We start from the raw sequence: 13,663 nt of genomic DNA, 5'->3' as shown, positions 1-13,663 counted from the left end.
AAGACAACGTCTGCAATATGACTGTGCTGGCATTAGGATGTGTAATGTTATGTATATATACGTATGTTGATACATCTTAGATGACTCTACTCAGCTACCATTATACATCACCAGATTACACATCTATGCTTCGCTCATGCCTCTGATGTCTGTTGTTGCATAGGAACCCCTCCTTACACACTTACTATACCAATTATTAAATTCAATGAAATATGGCTAACAACTTAGCACATTTTTTGGTTTTAATTGACACAAACACAACAACATGATTTCATATATGTTGTAACAAACAAGACGTGTCTATTGACTGTGAGTTTTGCCAAGGAGCTTTGGGTTGGAGACATTTTTATACTGATGGCCTTACGTCTTTGTGTACGCCTGTGTTGGCCATGCCTAGCATTCTGACACATTTCCATCATTGAATTGCACTGCATGATGGTGTGTCATGCAGGGATATGTTAGTAAATCCCACTACTTTAAGGTTGCATTGGATTTTCTCTGGAACACCTACCTTGCATACATTAAATCCAGTGTCACGCAGGCCAAACCCGTGCATCACTTGAACTTCATGCAGTCCCAAAAATAAGCAGCAAGGCTCCTGCGTCAGTTGGTAAATTTGACTTGAGAACTTGCATTGTCTTTCGTCACCCTGCGTGATACAAGGGCTTGATAAATCTGAGCCTCAGTTTGTTGTTCCGCCCTCCTGTCTGGAAACACATTACTTTTCCTAATCCCTCTCTGATCGGGGAATCCCACATGGTGGAAAGAAATACTGTCTGCTCCGGTGGCCCGTGGAAAGAATATCTTGTGTAATGAAAACCTCTGTGTTCAATTTCAGCTTGTCATCCTCAACATGAACTCTGTGGTTATTTGGTTTCTAAACACGACCGTGCCATTGTCAGATCTTGTATCTAAACTCAGGACTGCAAATGTCTTTAGAAGATTGGAATGTTCGAAGCCCCTTTAAGGCAATACAGTAGAAGATGGGCAACGGTGGCTGGTGCGTGCCTCCAGGTCTCACATTCCAGTATTGCATTCCAGGGTTCTCCATGTTTAACTTAGAACATTCTGCACTCATTACGTAGGCAGCTCGACTAACCTAGTTTTTCTGAGTCAGGCTGTATCAGCTGTAAGAAAACTGTAATGTTGGAGCTTCAGGGAAGGCAATGGAGTAGCTCAAGGCCACTGATGGGTGATATGCACATTCTGTTCCAACATTCCATTTCTGTTTCTCTCAATTTAATTTAGAACATTTTGCACTCAACGGGTGGAATGTTCTAATAACATTGTAGCTCATCTGCCTCTGATTGTATCAGTTGTTCAAGTACCTGCTGCTTGATACAGACTTTCACATGCAGTTCAGGCCTATCATTTGGGTGGGCACTGATAAATGTGTTGAATTCCCTCCCTAGCCTTGCTGGCTGTGGGTTTGCAAATGCCACTGTGGCATCGAAAGATCTGGCACCTTGACCTTGTAAATCATGGTTCTGTCATTTTGTATTAACAAATCATCCAACATTTCCATGTTACTTCTTTTACAGATCTCAAGGTGTCCTTGTGTTAGGGATGATAAGTGTGTTCCTTGCTGGGGACACATCACATCACAGAACTGGCACTGTACAGAACTGGCACTGTCAGTGCCTGGAACACACAAACAGCCCCATACAATGATCCTGTCATGCTGGCCCATCTCTCACTGCCGAGGGATTGGCCCATCTGGCATGGTCAGGTGAGACTGCTTGATTGGGCCAATTTTTTGTGGTCCTGTCACGGTCTAGGGGCCTAAAACACTGACCCACACACTGACCGCTTCTTACTGCCCCATCTGGTAGTACAAGAGTGGGAGACATGCCAGTTCAAAACTGAACCATGCACCAGGCCCAGGCATTCTATGCATAATATGGGCCCTGATTCCCTGCCAGCAGCCAATCAGAATGATCCTCACATAGGAACTCTTTCTTTCTTTTTTTTTTTTTTGTCAGAAATGTAATGATATGCATTGTGTTCTCCTTGGGGTCATTGCTATATGCAGTTTCTTTTGTCCTGAAGATGGTCTGAGGGATTTACATCATAGAAGACCGAAACGTCGACTGTACTGTCCATTTCCCCAATTACTGATGTATTTGAAGTGATTGTTTTATTTACTATGATATATGTTACTTTTTTTAATTAAACTAGGAATGGATGTTTTTACCCTTGAACTATAGGTTAAAATGTACTGTACTTTGTTCATGTGTATGCATTGAATTAACTTCAGTTTTGATTGTACCCTGCTAACTTTGATTTACAAATGAAAATATATTTATATATTGACTATAAGATATTCCTGTGTGTGTTTTGTTGTTTTGATCCTCTGCATTGATTGCACAAGTTATTCAATTTATTTTACCACTGGTTCATATTTTGTTAACATTTGAACTATCAAAAAATTGTTTTAAATATACCTCATAAGAAATCATATTTCCTGAACAAAATCCCTTGTTGGCACACTTTACCTGATATTACCTGATTCCCTGCCAGCAGCCAATCAGAATGATCCTCACATAGGAACTCTTTCTTTTTTTGTTGCTTTTTTTTAAAAATAGTTGTCAATAAGATTTGTTGAACAGCCTCTTATTTACACAACCTTCCTGGCCACAATTCCTACCACACAGAATAGCTGGGTATGAACTACTAGAAACTCGCACGTGGGCCAGCAATCTTGAAATTATCCAGAGTGCACTGCAGGACATTTGTTACCTCTGTTGGCATATTTTCCATTCGATTGGTTTGCAGAATCAGAGCCTCCCGAACAAGAAAGGTTCACTTTGGGATTCGCTTCAGCTTACAGCGCATTTAAGATTCCCCAGCCCTAGTGGTAACTCTGATTGAGAGATCCCAGGACTGGTGCGCAACTTCGGCTAAGTGGCGTTGCTAGCACTGTCCTTCAAAACGGTTCGTTTGCATGAGTTTATTGTCGAACTGCTCCTGTTGCTGATTGACGAAGAGTATAGACTGAAGGGCCTTCCTAGTCCCCGCCTTCTTTTATGATGTCCGGCAAGTACCAGAATGTTAAAAAAATAAAATTGGAAAAAAAACGGCCTGGCTGAATACCTCACATTCCAGATGCTGTTGCTTGAGAGTTCTGCGTTATTTCAGCAGTTATGAGCTGGCGCCAATCTGCACCTGAGCTTAACTCGCGTTTTCAGTCTCGCGCCTGCACCTGTTCAGTGGAAATTACATTTGTTACTTTTCCCATTTGGACTAACTTCTTGGAGCATGGCTTAGGTCAGCTTGAACACACTATCTGTGGCGCGGGGTTCCTTCAGAGTTGTGAGTAAATGTCTTCACGTCGTAGGCTAGCGTAGTACTGGTCTGCGCAGAGCTCGGCTTCCTCAGTCTCAGAGCCTCTGTCGCAGAGGTTGGGACCTCTCAGAAGTACATCTACTGGGCGCACGGTGACGGACACCTGGCGCTGCGCACTGAAGTACATCCGTTGGGGCACTGAGGCGGGGATCCTCTGGCGCGGCGCACTGACTTCTCATCACCCACGGGGTCTCGGAGACGGGAAACCTTGGCACTGCGCACTGACACTGCTCATCACCCCCGGGAGCGGCGCACTGACTGCTCATCACCCGCACCGCGCGCTGCAGCAAGCAGGGTCTCCTCGCTCTTGGAACGCGTCCGCGCCACATCTGGAGTCGATCTGCGCGCGGCGCTGGGCGGCCCTCGAGCTGCGAGCGTGGATGTGAGCTGCGCGTGACATGGCACGGAGCGAGGCTCGCCGGTGAGAAGACGCGCACTGCCCGCCTCTGCCGTCGTTTGTGGCTCCTGCTGTCAGCCCTCAAGGTGAGTGGGGGAGGGTGGCCGGACAGGCTGGGGGAAGCAGCTGTTACAACCGTGCTGCTGAATTATAAACAAAAACAATTATACACGAGTGCGTTTTTCATCCGAAACTACTCTCTGCGGTTGAACAAGTGTTATTTTGACTGCGCTCTCATATACCCTTATGCATTGACTGTAATTTTGACAAAACTCACGTGGGCAGTGTCTCATTGCTCTGAAGGGCAGTTAGTGCCATATTGTCGGGATCATTTTAATTAGAGGTGCAGTTCTGCCGATGGACTTACTTTTCGGGTCTGTTTTCAGGTGGGGTACTTTCAGTTGAGTGAGTGGTTGCATGCATTCACCTAGTGTTCATTGCAGAGGAGGACGCTAGAGAATATCATGTGGTTCTGGGAACTCACATTTGGAACCTGTGCTGGGTTTGGGTGACACATTTACAGAGCTTTAAGTGGGATTGAAAAACGTAAAGGGGCGTGGCTGGTGTAATTAAGGGCGTGGCTTAAAACCACCTAAGCTAGAAATCTGCATAGCATAGTGTGCCCTCCGACTGGTATTTTGCTGTTTCTGTCATTGCACGTATTGTAGACATATAACAAACACACCAAGTAACTTTATACCAACAACAAGCCAGAACTATTGGCTTTGCCAATAGTTGTTAGTTGTATAAGATACATAAGCAACAACTATGGCTTCGTTGTACAGAACACTGAAAATGCTTCAGTTCTGAAATGGTGAGACCGTGAAAGAACTATAAGGAGTCTTTTGAAGTGACCCCAAAGGCAGCGAGCGGTGGCACTGCTGCAGATTTAAGATTTCATTTTTCAGCGAGAGTGAGCGCACACATGGAGAGCCCGATAGAGACACGTCTCAGCACCTGCTGTTTAGAACTGTCGGTGCTGAGAACCGGTAGGACCCGGCCCACTTAAAGTCTTGCATATGTGGATGTCGAAAAGCTACGGAGAGCCCTACATATGTCAAGGTATCAAACATGCTTGGTGGATTACAGGGAATTTCCATACAGCGAGAAATATGCTGCCCATAGGATTCTTTATATTTATTTATTATATAATTAGTTATTATGTGCGCGGCTATCGGCCTGTGGCTGCTGTAGGGTACATTTGGATGACATTATATGGGTGATACTTGGCGATGCCATGCTGTTGAGGGTCATTGTATTGCAGTCAGAGTACCTGTGTTGGGCATTCGTCTTCCGGTGCCCACATCCTAGTTGCCCTTCGGGTAGCCTTCTTCTGAAAAGTGCAGCTGATTTCAGCATAGTGTGAAGTATGCATCATATGCCCTTACCTCAAAGACCACATGCCTAAAAACTCAGGGCTTTATTTATGAAGGCCTTGTGCCACCGGTGCGTCACTTTTAAAATGGGAAAAAGTGACGAACCGGCGGAGCAAGGCCTTCATAAATAAGGCCCTCAGAGTGAAGCAGAATTCTTTATTTGATGGCACTTTCCAAAGCTAAACTTAATGTAACGATTGTGATTTACATTTTTTTCTTTGATTGCCTTAACTATCTGTAACTGTCTTTAAATTGCCACACAAGATGGTCTAGAAGTCCCTCAGAACACAATGCCATGCATCATCACACAGCACCTTAAAACAGCATATATTAAGTTCTAACTTTGAACATACACACACCCAACATGTCAGAATATGCAATTAACTTGTTATAAAGATGTCCATCAGCACATATCAGTTCCTCCCTACCACACATGTACATTTGTTGGGCAGTCAGCACCCGTGGCAACCGAGGTAATACATGTAACCAATTTGGCACTGCTCTCCACTCTCACTCACCCAAAAAATACAATCCCAAATCATTACAACTGACAGACTCACATCACTCAGCCTATGGAGGGCACCCGTCCACGAAACTGAATCAAAGTTCAGGCTGCGATGGAACCATTTGGAAAGTCATATTCAGAATACAAAACAATGCGATACTAATGGTAATTAACAGCAACAAAAAAGTTAATGGCAGTTTATACCCCAATAACACTACATTGACGAAAAATATCACAGCAATCTGAACTGTACCTAGTTGGTAAAACCAACAGTTGCTACTTACATTCTTTTAACTTCGATGTATATTCTCTTAAACTCTCTTCCAAGTCTGAGCCTAGAAATGTTGGTGCTATGGGCTCCGTGACGTTTAGAATACAGCTCCATCTCATTCTTGTAGGGGCAATCTGGTGAACCCTAGTTGTTGGGGCCCTAGGCAGTTCCCTAGATTGCTCCTCAATAACGTCCTCGCTATTTAATTTACTCATCTCTGATTCATTTTTGCAAACAGAGCAGTGATACCAGCTCGGGAGTGACGTGCCAAAACCACAAGCTATCCATAGGCCGCACATGCAAAATTAAAATGTTCTGTTTGGAATTTATTCGAAAGGTCAGAGCTTACTGAAAAGCTGCTCCATTTGGACAACTTTCCAACGTAGACGGAAACATATCCTTTCCATATAGGGCAGCTTACTTTCATTCCCTGCTATTAATAAACCTCCCATTTTGCAGCTGTTTCCTCTGCCAAAGGGTGTCTTAAAGTTCTGGAGAACTGAACAAATTGTGTCTTTGCCTTGTGATACCAACCTGAAAGGACACGCGCAATCAGACTCAAACTCAAAACATATGTTTCTGACATATTTTTTATCAGCATGTTTATAAATGAATGTGTTCAGGAATAGAAAAGATGACACGGGTAGTCACTGGGGTTGGTTTTAGGGATAGGCAACCTTTTTGTTTGTCTCAGTGCGAAGTGTAAGCGAATTACTGAACTAATCCGCTCATTCCAGTAGTTGTTTCTGCATCCACGGACAAAAAACAAGCTGTGCCAAAACCATAGGTCTGGTGTAGGCTTCCAGCCTTTTCTGGTTTGTCATGTTTGTTTTATTTTGTCATGGTTTATGCATAGTTTTATTGTAGGGGAAGATGTTCAGCCCTCGTCATTCTAAAATAAGCATTGGTTAAAAGCAAAAACATTTTTTTGTTTTCAAAAAGTAAACATTGCCCTAGTAGTCCTTGGCACTGAAGGGTTCTACTTTGTATGTGGAAGTGCTCCTTGTGAAAGGGCAGAATGCTGTCACTCACAGTGAAGCTAGCCAATGGTTTGAGTAGACTGACCCGTTGCCCTATATATATATATATATATATTACCTACTGGCAGTCGCCAGTAGGTATATATATTTAGGATTTTTTTGAATAGGGATTTCTGAAAATTCTATGTTGAATAACTTTGGCGTTGAAGGACGGAATTGGCTGAAATTTTCAGGAAAATTGCACATTTTGTTTCTGAGCGTCCCCTGAAAGTTTGGGGGGGGATTCGTCAAGCGGGGGCCGAGAAAAAAGGGGGGTCCCAAAACGTGTTTTTAACATTGAGTTTTCCATAGGGCGGTTGGACTCACTTTTAGCTCGAACGGCTGAATGGATTTCTATGAAACTTGGCAAAATTGTAGAGACTGTTTGCCCGATGTGCCTTTGCTAGGTCTCAAGATATGTGCTCCAGTGGATTTTGAGAAATTAACGTTCAAAAAAATATATATATCTGTGACAGCGTCCCGGTTGTTGTGTTGTGTGGGTGATGTAAGTACCAACATGTAGGTACCAATGAAGAGTCTAAAATTCAATGTACACCGTCTCCTCTGTAGATATTTTGTATGTTCTAATATGGGTTATTTAAATGTAAATGTGTGGAAAAGCACTTCATGCTTTAAAGCAATTGTATTTTTGAACTGATTGTTCTTTCCTCTTAGTCCTCCTCTTTGTTTTTTTTTCCCAACACTCTTCTTCAGCATGATAGTTGATAAATTCGTTCCCTCAAAACATTTATATACATAAAAAAATTATATTAAATACATATAAAATATATTTTTCCTTTAAAAGAAGAATACATTTTACAGCTTTTGATATTTGCTATTAAAAAACCATTGAAATTCACTGAAAAAACCATAGGTTATAGACCATATATAGTTAGGAATTAGCATTTACAAAACCTTGAAAATTCACTGAAAAAACCATAGGTTATAGACCATATATAGTTAGGAATTAGCATTTACAAAACCTTATTTTCCTCACACAAAACCATTGAAATTCGCATATATAGTTAGTTGCACTAACTATATATCGCGCACCCGCAATCCACTGCTGATCATGTCACATATTACATCATTCATGACATGGTCAGTGACATCACTGATGACATCACTGATGACATCTCAAATGACATCACTGATGACATCACTGATGACAACATCCAGTGACTGTATGTTTCTGTAAAGTTAAAATATGTCTTACATATTGAAGAATGAGTGGATGTATAAGTGTCTGGATGAAGGATTTAGTAGGTGCATGACTGACTGTATGAGTGAGTGATTAAATGTGTCTCACTGAGTGCATGGGTTAGTGACTAAACTGTCTTAATTTGTGCATCATTATGTCTGTTGCTCTGTAAACTGCTGCATGTGTTGATCAGTAGCTATATGAGTAACTATATGGGTTATTGATTGGTTGCCCAAGTATTTGTATGGGAGACTGAGTGTGTGTGTGGGTGGCTGGGAGGTGTATGACTCTGTGCATAGATGTGTGAGCAGTTGATTCACTAGATGTATGGGTTCAAAAGTGCATGTGGAAACAGCTGTGTGGGCGGTTGACTGTGTGCATGAGTGTATTGGTGAGTGAATGGATATCTCAGTGCTACAGGTCAAAGTAAGTACATATGTAAAACACTGTACATGTGAGAGTTGACATATATAAATAACTGTGCATAAGAGCCAGTGAATGTGTGAGTGGCTGTATGGATCATTGTGAACTTGTATCAGGGATTGTATAAGAGAGTAAATATGTGTTAGTATATGTTTGAATAAGTAAGGTGTGTATAACTGTATAGTTGAGGAAATGGAGGTGTGTTTGATTCTTTGCATGACTGACTAGGTGTGTGAGTAACTCCATGGATGAGTGACAGTCTGTGAGTGTCTGTTTACACTGAGTGTATCTAAGGTTATATTAGAGTCTGAAGAGGTTCATCGTATTATCACATGAATGATGTCATCAGTGATGTGATCAGTAATGTCAAATGAGATGTCATCGGTGATGTCATCAGTGATGTCATTTAAGATGTCATCAGTGATGTCATCAGTGATGTCATCAGTGATGTCATTTGAGATGGCATCAGTGATGTCATCAGTGATGTCATCAGTGATGTCATTTGAGATGTCATCAGTGATGTCATCCGTGATGTCATTTGAGATGTCATCAGTGATGTCATCAGTGATGTCACTGACCATGTCATGAATGATGTAATATGTGACATGATCAGCAGTGGATTGCGGGTGCGCGATATATAGTTAGTGCAACTAACTATATATGCGAATTTCAATGGTTTTGTGTGAGGAAAATAAGGTTTTGTAAATGCTAATTCCTAACTATATATGGTCTATAACCTATGGTTTTTTCAGTGAATTTTCAAGGTTTTGTAAATGCTAATTCCTAACTATATATGGTCTATAACCTATGGTTTTTTCAGTGAATATATATATATATATATATATATATATATATAATATAGTTATTTACAGGGTCTTTTTAGTCAGTCCGCTTAATCCATAATAGGGCTGTTATTGTGTCATTCACTTTTCGTGAATGACACAATAACAGCCCTATTATGGATTAAGCGGACTGACTAAAAAGACCCTGTAAATAAGTATATTATATATATATATATATATATATATATATATATATATATATATATATATATATATATATATATATATATATATATATATATATATATATATATATAATTTTAGTAAAATAAGAATGTTGGTGCTAATGCCAGAGCTAAAAATTACTGCTGAAACTTGCTCTGGGCACCAAACTATTTCTAATTGCTTGCCCACCCTTTCTGCCATGCACAGTCTGTGGCAGAATGGATAGGCTGTGCCAGCACTATCATTCGTTCAAATCTTTTTACATTTTTTATAAACAGGTGCCCAGGAGACAATTAGAATGGTAAAACCACAGAAATCCATTTTCATACATTTTGACATCCAATCGGAAATGCTGAAAAAGCTGCTGATCCAGTAACACCGACTGTCCTCAGACAATTTGAATAGTTCCCTTTAGTTACACCATTCTGATTGTCTGCTCAGTTGATATTCAGAATAAGTATAGCAGCAAGCGCCTCCAGGGGCCTCTTTGGATGAATGAAACCGTATTTATAGAGTGCTACAAATACCCGATGAACATCTCGACTCTAAGAAAGGACTGACTAAGCCAACTTGCGGAGGAAGGCATCCTTGAAGGGGACCATGGAAGAATGATGAGCCAGGTTTTCAAAAGTTTCCTGAACTTCTCATGATCTGGATGTTTTTTATCTGTAGAGGCAGCAAATTCCACCACGAGGTGGCCAGATAGGAGAAAGATTGCCCCCAGATTTAGAGGAATTGATGTTGGGAACTGTCAGGTATTGCAGGGCGGAAGAACGCAAAGCGTACCCCGGAGTGTATGGAATTAATGTTTTCCTGCTGTCCACAGGACATGTCTTCTAATCTCCACTATGAACAAGACAAAGTGTTTTAAAGATAGTTTTTTAGGTCTCGCCTGGCAAAAGCAGCGCATGCGTTGCACTTGCTATTGCGAGTACCTTTTGGAATCGATTCTGCAGAGGGCTTTCATGCATGTTTCTGCATGGACAAATATGGCTGCTCTTGCCATTTGTCCATAGCAGACAGCATGCACATGTCAAAAGAACTGTGGACAGTCCGAAGCCATCTTGTGCCAAGCTTTCCATTGTCATGGCAACTAAGCTGTGTGCACGCACGCGCATGCTGTCCATGCGTATGGACACGAGATGTGTACGCGCGCGCGCATGGAGGCGTGCTTACACAGTCTTATTCTAAGCCTCCCTTGCGGCTTCCAATGCAGAAATGTGTAATTTTAGAGATTAAAAAACAATGCTAATGCTTTTTTACCCAATGTTTTTTCATTTTTTTAAGTTAATATTTTCATGGCCCAGCATCACCCCCAACAATACGTTTTGCATGAAACATGACACCTCTTTCATAGTTTGCATTTACCACAAACTGGGGCTTGTGTTTGCAAAGACATGTATCCATGACTACACCGATAATAGCATGTCTGTTCTCAGTTCTGCCTGGAGTTTCGCAGCTGCCTTCCTTTGACAGGGAACTGTGAGTCAGTGTTGCGCTTCTGGCCCCCCCTCAGCTGCAGTGTTCTGGTGTCCGGAGCCTAGCGCCGAGGTGTCGTTGCTTAACCGGATGTGCGGTTGGGGGAGTGCTCGGCATTTTCTGTCAGTGACAGTCGGACGCATCACCTTCCTCCTCTGGATCAACGAGACTGTGATGCCTTAACCTGCTGCTATGCTTAGTAATCACTCACTGACTTCTTCAGTGGGCGTGTTGCCGCAGCGCGGGGGTCAAGAAGCGTGTGTGTATGTAGTGGGACTTGAATAGCGCCCAGGGCTTTAAGTGGGATGAAAATCTAAAGGGGGGGGCTCTCAAATGGGCATGGCCCATGTAATTAGGGTTTGGCTTGAGAAACGGGAGCTAAAAATCTGAGCGTAGCATAGCGTGCTGCACGAGTGGTAATTTTCTGCTTCTGACATTGCACCCAGATATATAATATAACTAGGGCTCCCGGTTTTATGGTATTTTTTTTTTTTCCATTTCCGTCTGTATTTATCCATATTTATTTTTTGGGCATTTTTTCTGTATTTATCCACATTTATTTTTGCCACAAGTAAAATGCGATGCTATAGCTAGTATTTTTCCACATTTATTTAAATTGACAATGCACACATGCGCTGTAACATTACACCTATAACAAGCCAGGACAATTGGCTTTGCCAATGGTTGTTAGTTTCATAAGATAAATAAGCTACAACTGGGGTTTCATTGTATAGAATATTGAAATTGCTGCAGTTCTGAGATGATGAGTATTGGACTTGGCCCTTTTGGCAGGTTCACCCCTAAACTTTTTGCATTTTAATGTGACCTAATGTTTGTTGTTTTTGGCCTCTGCGCACTGTAGCACTGTGGCCCCAGTGTAAAGTGCGTGCACACTCTGAGTGCGTGTGGTGAGATTGGCCTGCCCTCCCATAGGAATGCATGGGGGATATGTGTGTCCATGGTAAATCCTGGTGTGAGAGGAGTGCAGGGGCGAGTTTGGTATGTGCGAACTCGTGAGAATAAATGCTGCGCAATGGTGTGTGACTGGTGGAGAAGTGCCATTTTTAGAAGTTGGCATTTCTGTGTGCTGTGTGCCTGCCAGCCTGATGTGGAGTGCATGTCTGGCTGGTGATTGACAGGGGCTGGATGGTGTGCTAGGCACCAGGAGCCACGATGAGTCTGCCCAGTGGTGAATAGGGAGATCTGCATGTAGATGGGAGGGAGGAGTTGCACCTGGGACCTGAATAGGGCTGTGCCTTCCCTCCACAATGCTGGCTCCGCCCCCTGTGGTGCGTCTGAGCACCTAGCCCCCACCTGACAAAGGGGAGAGGAGTTGAGCACAACAAAGTGCTCCAAAGCTCCCCCAAACCAGTTGCATCTGGTTTTCCCCCAGCCCTGTGCTATGTGACAAAGGGAAAGGGGTATATAAATGCAGGGGGTGTGACCCCAGTGTTCTGTGCACTGATCCTGACTCTGGGGGCTGCTGCTGATGGGCTCCAGGAGAAACCGCCACATGGGACTGCCTCCCTGCTGAAGGGCTATGTGTGCTGGCTTGCCTGAGCCCAGACTTGTGACCCCCTTCCTCTGAGGAGATTCCCTTGGACTTGGGGATTTCACTTCTGGTGCCTTGGGAGCATTTTTGCTTTTGGTTTGAGGAGCGCTTTGTTCTTCATTGTTGCTGGGAGTGCTTCTATTTTTCTTGCTTGCAGCTTGTTGGACCTTAGCGGGTGCCCACCCCGCTGCTGTGTGGCCCCTGAGGGGACCCCTGGTGTGGGGATCCCCTCCCTTCGTGCAGAAGGGAAGCAGGAGCCCACCTCGCTAATATATTTAATTTACACGAAGGCGGGAGCCCACCCCGCACTTCGCTGAGGAAAAGCAGCCCTTAGATTTATAGTGCAAGCGGGCTCCCACCCCGCATTTTTGAAGCCTCTGGTGCCTTTTATTGATAGTGGGTACCCAGCCCGTGTTTTCAACACTAAATGGGAGCCTACCCCGTATTACCTCCCACCTTGAGGAAATCACCGCCGCGACTCAGGTGTGGAGCGTGAGACCGGAAGTCAGGCAGCCCTCGTTGAGACAGGGGCGGGGCCTGACCAGGAAGCAGAAGGGAGCCTACCCCGCGCTCCTGTGCATGCCACAGCTACTGTAGCAGTCTGCCAGCAGAAGCGGAGGTGGCCCGAAGCACATTGCCGGTGCCTGCCCCCGCCGCAGAGGAAGATGTGCTACTGCCGGAGCCTCCCCAGGAAAGGAGAAGCTCCACAGTACCGCCGTGAGACAGGAGGAGTGCTGCAGTGGCTGACGGGGCTCCCATGTGGAAAGGAGAGCCCTGTGTGCAGCTGTAGAGGACACCCGGAAAAACGAGACCACGAGGGAGTCCCAGGTGAGTGGGACGTTACCCCCCCCCCCATGGCCGGTCCCTATTTCTCTTGAGCGGTACCACAGGGCAGCGGACCGCTCCAACGGTGGGAGCTATTTTCGTGGTCTTTAACTCAGAATCCCCACAGTTGTGCCCCTTCCTACTTGGAGCTCACAGCGGCGCTGCAGTTGCGGGCCGCTGCAACATGGGGCACATTTGTTTATTCTTAGAGCCTGTGCGTGTTTCTATTGGGGGCATTATTATTTAAATTTCCAGTGTGCTCC

The 13,663-nt window shown here is 43.8% G+C and overlaps 1 protein-coding gene across 1 annotated transcript in view; it reads left to right on the top strand.

Annotated features, from left to right (window-relative positions):
• The first annotated feature begins 3,694 nt into the window (after window positions 1–3,694).
• The window catches only part of PODN (podocan), a 385,969-nt gene continuing 376,000 nt past the window's right edge, over window positions 3,695–13,663 (top strand). Inside the window, exon 1 of the mRNA XM_078673459.1 lies at window positions 3,695–3,828. The gene's annotated coding sequence lies outside the window, so the exon portion shown is untranslated. The remainder of the gene's footprint in view (window positions 3,829–13,663) is intronic.

This window comes from Lissotriton helveticus, chromosome 1_2, assembly GCF_964261635.1.
Source record: "Lissotriton helveticus chromosome 1_2, aLisHel1.1, whole genome shotgun sequence".
In the NCBI taxonomy this organism is placed as follows: domain Eukaryota; kingdom Metazoa; phylum Chordata; class Amphibia; order Caudata; family Salamandridae; genus Lissotriton; species Lissotriton helveticus.
Note: the sequence above shows the minus strand (reverse complement) of the source record. Positions and strands in the feature narration are given on the sequence as shown.